This window comes from Nicotiana tabacum, chromosome 22 (assembly GCF_000715075.1).
Source record: "Nicotiana tabacum cultivar K326 chromosome 22, ASM71507v2, whole genome shotgun sequence".
NCBI classification, from domain to species: Eukaryota; Viridiplantae; Streptophyta; class Magnoliopsida; order Solanales; family Solanaceae; genus Nicotiana; species Nicotiana tabacum.
The window spans coordinates 234012593-234020105 of NC_134101.1; positions in this window are offsets into that span (position 1 = coordinate 234012593).

The following is a 7513-nucleotide window of genomic DNA, read 5'->3' on the forward strand; positions in this document are numbered from 1 at the left end:
CAATTTTATGGCCGTAAAATGCCAAAAAACATAATTTGATCATGTCGGGGCGGTTAATATGTTTCCTTAGACCGTATTCGACGTCCCGGAAAAATTTTAGGCAATTCGGGTCCGGGGTCCCGGGCCCACGGCGGAAGGCGTGGGCTATAGCACACAAAAATTTGGGACTCGCGCGGATTTCCAGTTTTATGGCCGTAAAATGCCAAAAAATGTAATTTGGTCATGGAAGGGCGGTGAATATGGTTCCTTAGGCCGTATTTGACATCCCGGAAAAATTTTAGGCGATCCAGATCCGGGGTCCCGGTCCCACGGCGGAAGACGTGGGCTATAGCACACAAAAATTTGGGACTCGCGCGGATTTCCAGTTTTATGGCCGTAAAATGCCAAAAAATGTAATTTGGTCATGGAAGGGCGGTGAATATGGTTCCTTAGGCCGTATTTGACATCCTGGAAAAATTTTAGGCGATCCAGATCCGGGGTCCCGGTCCCACGGCGGAAGACGTGGGCTATAGCACACGAAAATTTGGGACTCGCGCGGATTTCCAATTTTATGGCCGTAAAATGCCAAAAAACATAATTTGATCATGCAGGGGTGGTTAATATGGTTCCTTAGGCCGTATTTGACATCCCGGAAAAATTTTAGGCGATCCGGGTCCGGGGTCCCGGGCCCACGGCGGAAGGCGTGGGCTATAGCACACGAAAATTTGGGACTCGCGCGGATTTCCAATTTTATGGCCGTAAAATGCCAAAAAACATAATTTGATCATGCAGGGGTGGTGAATATGGTTCCTTAGGCCGTATTCGACATCCCGGAAAAATTTTAGGCAATTCGGGTCCGGGGTCCCGGGGCCACGGCGGAAGGCGTGGGCTATAGCACACAAAAATTTGGGACTCGCGCGGATTTCCAGTTTTATGGCCGTAAATTGCCAAAAAATGTAATTTGGTCATGGCGGGCCGGTGAATATGGTTCCTTAGGCCGTATTTGACATCCCGGAAAAATTTTAGGCAATTCGGGTCCGGGGTCCCGGGCCCACGGCGGAAGGCGTGGGCTATAGCACACAAAAATTTGGGACTCGCGCGGAATTCCAATTTTATGGCCGTAAAATGCCAAAAAACATAATTTGATCATGTCGGGGCGGTTAATATGTTTCCTTAGACCGTATTCGACGTCCCGGAAAAATTTTAGGCAATTCGGGTCCGGGGTCCCGGGCCCACGGCGGAAGGCGTGGGCTATAGCACACAAAAATTTGGGACTCGCGCGGAATTCCAATTTTATGGCCGTAAAATGCCAAAAAACATAATTTGATCATGTCGGGGCGGTTAATATGTTTCCTTAGACCGTATTCGACGTCCCGGAAAAATTTTAGGCAATTCGGGTCCGGGGTCCCGGGCCCACGGCGGAAGGCGTGGGCTATAGCACACAAAAATTTGGGACTCGCACGGAATTCCAATTTTATGGCCGTAAAATGCCAAAAAACATAATTTGATCATGTCGGGGCGGTTAATATGTTTCCTTAGACCGTATTCGACGTCCTGGAAAAATTTTAGGCAATTCGGGTCCGGGGTCCCGGGCCCACGGCGGAAGGCGTGGGCTATAGCACACAAAAATTTGGGACTCGCGCGGAATTCCAATTTTATGGCCGTAAAATGCCAAAAAACATAATTTGATCATGTCGGGGCGGTTAATATGTTTCCTTAGACCGTATTCGACGTCCCGGAAAAATTTTAGGCAATTCGGGTCCGGGGTCCCGGGGCCACGGCGGAAGGCGTGGGCTATAGCACACAAAAATTTGGGACTCGCGCGGATTTCCAATTTTATGGCAGTAAAATGCCAAAAAACATAATTTGATCATGCAGGGGTGGTTAATATGGTTCCTTAGGCCGTATTTGACATCCCGGAAAAATTTTAGGCGATCCGGGTCCGGGGTCCCGGGCCCACGGCGGAAGGCGTGGGCTATAGCACACGAAAATTTGGGACTCGCGCGGAATTCCAATTTTATGGCCGTAAAATGCCAAAAAACATAATTTGATCATGTCGGGGCGGTTAATATGTTTCCTTAGACCGTATTCGACGTCCCGGAAAAATTTTAGGCAATTCGGGTCCGGGGTCCCGGGCCCACGGCGGAAGGCGTGGGCTATAGCACACAAAAATTTGGGACTCGCACGGAATTCCAATTTTATGGCCGTAAAATGCCAAAAAACATAATTTGATCATGTCGGGGCGGTTAATATGTTTCCTTAGACCGTATTCGACGTCCTGGAAAAATTTTAGGCAATTCGGGTCCGGGGTCCCGGGCCCACGGCGGAAGGCGTGGGCTATAGCACACAAAAATTTGGGACTCGCGCGGAATTCCAATTTTATGGCCGTAAAATGCCAAAAAACATAATTTGATCATGTCGGGGCGGTTAATATGTTTCCTTAGACCGTATTTGACGTCCCGGAAAAATTATAGGCAATTCGGGTCCGGGGTCCCGGGCCCACGGCGGAAGGCGTGGGCTATAGAACACAAAAATTTGGGACTCGCGCGGAATTCCAATTTTATGGCCGTAAAATGCCAAAAAACATAATTTGATCATGCAGGGGTGGTTAATATGGTTCCTTAGGCCGTATTTGACATCCCGGAAAAATTTTAGGCGATCCGGGTCCGGGGTCCCGGGCCCACGGCGGAAGGCGTGGGCTATAGCACACGAAAATTTGGGACTCGCGCGGAATTCCAATTTTATGGCCGTAAAATGCCAAAAAACATAATTTGATCATGTCGGGGCGGTTAATATGTTTCCTTAGACCGTATTCGACATCCCGGAAAAATTTTAGGCAATTCGGGTCCGGGGACCCGGGCCCACGGCGGAAGGCGTGGGCTATAGCACACAAAAATTTGGGACTCGCGCGGATTTCCAGTTTTATGGCCGTAAAATGCCAAAAAATGTAATTTGGTCATGGAAGGGCGGTGAATATGGTTCCTTAGGCCGTATTTGACATCCCGGAAAAATTTTAGGCGATCCAGATCCGGGGTCCCGGTCCCACGGCGGAAGACGTGGGCTATAGCACACAAAAATTTGGGACTCGCGCGGATTTCCAGTTTTATGGCCGTAAAATGCCAAAAAATGTAATTTGGTCATGGAAGGGCGGTGAATATGGTTCCTTAGGCCGTATTTGACATCCCGGAAAAATTTTAGGCGATCCAGATCCGGGGTCCCGGTCCCACGGCGGAAGACGTGGGCTATAGCACACGAAAATTTGGGACTCGCGCGGAATTCCAATTTTATGGCCGTAAAATGCCAAAAAACATAATTTGATCATGTCGGGGCGGTTAATATGTTTCCTTAGACCGTATTCGACATCCCGGAAAAATTTTAGGCAATTCGGGTCCGGGGACCCGGGCCCACGGCGGAAGGCGTGGGCTATAGCACACAAAAATTTGGGACTCGCGCGGATTTCCAGTTTTATGGCCGTAAAATGCCAAAAAATGTAATTTGGTCATGGAAGGGCGGTGAATATGGTTCCTTAGGCCGTATTTGACATCCCGGAAAAATTTTAGGCGATCCAGATCCGGGGTCCCGGTCCCACGGCGGAAGACGTGGGCTATAGCACACAAAAATTTGGGACTCGCGCGGATTTCCAGTTTTATGGCCGTAAAATGCCAAAAAATGTAATTTGGTCATGGAAGGGCGGTGAATATGGTTCCTTAGGCCGTATTTGACATCCCGGAAAAATTTTAGGCGATCCAGATCCGGGGTCCCGGTCCCACGGCGGAAGACGTGGGCTATAGCACACGAAAATTTGGGACTCGCGCGGATTTCCAATTTTATGGTCGTAAAATGCCAAAAAACATAATTTGATCATGCAGGGGTGGTTAATATGGTTCCTTAGGCCGTATTTGACATCCCGGAAAAATTTTAGGCGATCCGGGTCCGGGGTCCCGGGACCACGGCGGAAGGCGTGGGCTATAGCACACGAAAATTTGGGACTCGCGCGGAATTCCAATTTTATGGCCGTAAAATGCCAAAAAACATAATTTGATCATGTCGGGGCGGTTAATATGTTTCCTTAGACCGTATTCGACGTCCCGGAAAAATTTTAGGCGATCCGGGTCCGGGGTCCCGGGCCCACGGCGGAAGGCGTGGGCTATAGCACACGAAAATTTGGGACTCGCGCGGAATTCCAATTTTATGGCCGTAAAATGCCAAAAAACATAATTTGATCATGTCGGGGCGGTTAATATGTTTCCTTAGACCGTATTCGACGTCCCGGAAAAATTTTAGGCAATTCGGGTCCGGGGTCCCGGGCCCACGGCGGAAGGCGTGGGCTATAGCACACAAAAATTTGGGACTCGCACGGAATTCCAATTTTATGGCCGTAAAATGCCAAAAAACAATAATTTGATCATGTCGGGGCGGTTAATATGTTTCCTTAGACCGTATTTGACGTCCCGGAAAAATTATAGGCAATTCGGGTCCGGGGTCCCGGGCCCACGGCGGAAGGCGTGGGCTATAGAACACAAAAATTTGGGACTCGCGCGGAATTCCAATTTTATGGCCGTAAAATGCCAAAAAACATAATTTGATCATGCAGGGGTGGTTAATATGGTTCCTTAGGCCGTATTTGACATCCCGGAAAAATTTTAGGCGATCCGGGTCCGGGGTCCCGGGCCCACGGCGGAAGGCGTGGGCTATAGCACACGAAAATTTGGGACTCGCGCGGAATTCCAATTTTATGGCCGTAAAATGCCAAAAAACATAATTTGATCATGTCGGGGCGGTTAATATGTTTCCTTAGACCGTATTCGACATCCCGGAAAAATTTTAGGCAATTCGGGTCCGGGGACCCGGGCCCACGGCGGAAGGCGTGGGCTATAGCACACAAAAATTTGGGACTCGCGCGGATTTCCAGTTTTATGGCCGTAAAATGCCAAAAAATGTAATTTGGTCATGGAAGGGCGGTGAATATGGTTCCTTAGGCCGTATTTGACATCCCGGAAAAATTTTAGGCGATCCAGATCCGGGGTCCCGGTCCCACGGCGGAAGACGTGGGCTATAGCACACAAAAATTTGGGACTCGCGCGGATTTCCAGTTTTATGGCCGTAAAATGCCAAAAAATGTAATTTGGTCATGGAAGGGCGGTGAATATGGTTCCTTAGGCCGTATTTGACATCCCGGAAAAATTTTAGGCGATCCAGATCCGGGGTCCCGGTCCCACGGCGGAAGACGTGGGCTATAGCACACGAAAATTTGGGACTCGCGCGGATTTCCAATTTTATGGTCGTAAAATGCCAAAAAACATAATTTGATCATGCAGGGGTGGTTAATATGGTTCCTTAGGCCGTATTTGACATCCCGGAAAAATTTTAGGCGATCCGGGTCCGGGGTCCCGGGACCACGGCGGAAGGCGTGGGCTATAGCACACGAAAATTTGGGACTCGCGCGGAATTCCAATTTTATGGCCGTAAAATGCCAAAAAACATAATTTGATCATGTCGGGGCGGTTAATATGTTTCCTTAGACCGTATTCGACGTCCCGGAAAAATTTTAGGCGATCCGGGTCCGGGGTCCCGGGCCCACGGCGGAAGGCGTGGGCTATAGCACACGAAAATTTGGGACTCGCGCGGAATTCCAATTTTATGGCCGTAAAATGCCAAAAAACATAATTTGATCATGTCGGGGCGGTTAATATGTTTCCTTAGACCGTATTCGACGTCCCGGAAAAATTTTAGGCAATTCGGGTCCGGGGTCCCGGGCCCACGGCGGAAGGCGTGGGCTATAGCACACAAAAATTTGGGACTCGCACGGAATTCCAATTTTATGGCCGTAAAATGCCAAAAAACATAATTTGATCATGTCGGGGCGGTTAATATGTTTCCTTAGACCGTATTCGACGTCCCGGAAAAATTATAGGCAATTCGGGTCCGGGGTCCCGGGCCCACGGCGGAAGGCGTGGGCTATAGCACACGAAAATTTGGGACTCGCGCGGATTTCCAATTTTATGGCAGTAAAATGCCAAAAAACATAATTTGATCATGCAGGGGTGGTTAATATGGTTCCTTAGGCCGTATTTGACATCCCGGAAAAATTTTAGGCGATCCGGGTCCGGGGTCCCGGGCCCACGGCGGAAGGCGTGGGCTATAGCACACGAAAATTTGGGACTCGCGCGGAATTCCAATTTTATGGCCGTAAAATGCCAAAAAACATAATTTGATCATGTCGGGGCGGTTAATATGTTTCCTTAGACCGTATTCGACGTCCCGGAAAAATTTTAGGCAATTCGGGTCCGGGGTCCCGGGCCCACGGCGGAAGGCGTGGGCTATAGCACACAAAAATTTGGGACTCGCACGGAATTCCAATTTTATGGCCGTAAAATGCCAAAAAACATAATTTGATCATGTCGGGGCGGTTAATATGTTTCCTTAGACCGTATTCGACGTCCCGGAAAAATTTTAGGCAATTCGGGTCCGGGGTCCCGGGCCCACGGCGGAAGGCGTGGGCTATAGCACACAAAAATTTGGGACTCGCGCGGAATTCCAATTTTATGGCCGTAAAATGCCAAAAAACATAATTTGATCATGTCGGGGCGGTTAATATGTTTCCTTAGACCGTATTCGACGTCCCGGAAAAATTTTAGGCAATTCGGGTCCGGGGTCCCGGGCCCACGGCGGAAGGCGTGGGCTATAGCACACAAAAATTTGGGACTCGCGCGGATTTCCAGTTTTATGGCCGTAAAATGCCAAAAAATGTAATTTGGTCATGGAAGGGCGGTGAATATGGTTCCTTAGGCCGTATTTGACATCCCGGAAAAATTTTAGGCGATCCGGGTCCGGGGTCCAGGGCCCACGGCGGAAGGCGTGGGCTATAGCACACGAAAATTTGGGACTCGCGCGGAATTCCAATTTTATGGCCGTAAAATGCCAAAAAACATAATTTGATCATGTCGGGGCGGTTAATATGTTTCCTTAGACCGTATTCGACGTCCCGGAAAAATTTTAGGCAATTCGGGTCTGGGGTCCCGGGCCCACGGCGGAAGGCGTGGGCTATAGCACACAAAAATTTGGGACTCGCACGGAATTCCAATTTTATGGCCGTAAAATGCCAAAAAACATAATTTGATCATGTCGGGGCGGTTAATATGTTTCCTTAGACCGTATTCGACGTCCCGGAAAAATTTTAGGCAATTCGGGTCCGGGGTCCCGGGCCCACGGCGGAAGGCGTGGGCTATAGCACACAAAAATTTGGGACTCGCGCGGAATTCCAATTTTATGGCCGTAAAATGCCAAAAAACATAATTTGATCATGTCGGGGCGGTTAATATGTTTCCTTAGACCGTATTCGACGTCCCGGAAAAATTTTAGGCAATTCGGGTCCGGGGTCCCGGGCCCACGGCGGAAGGCGTGGGCTATAGCACACAAAAATTTGGGACTCGCGCGGATTTCCAGTTTTATGGCCGTAAAATGCCAAAAAATGTAATTTGGTCATGGAAGGGCGGTGAATATGGTTCCTTAGGCCGTATTTGACATCCCGGAA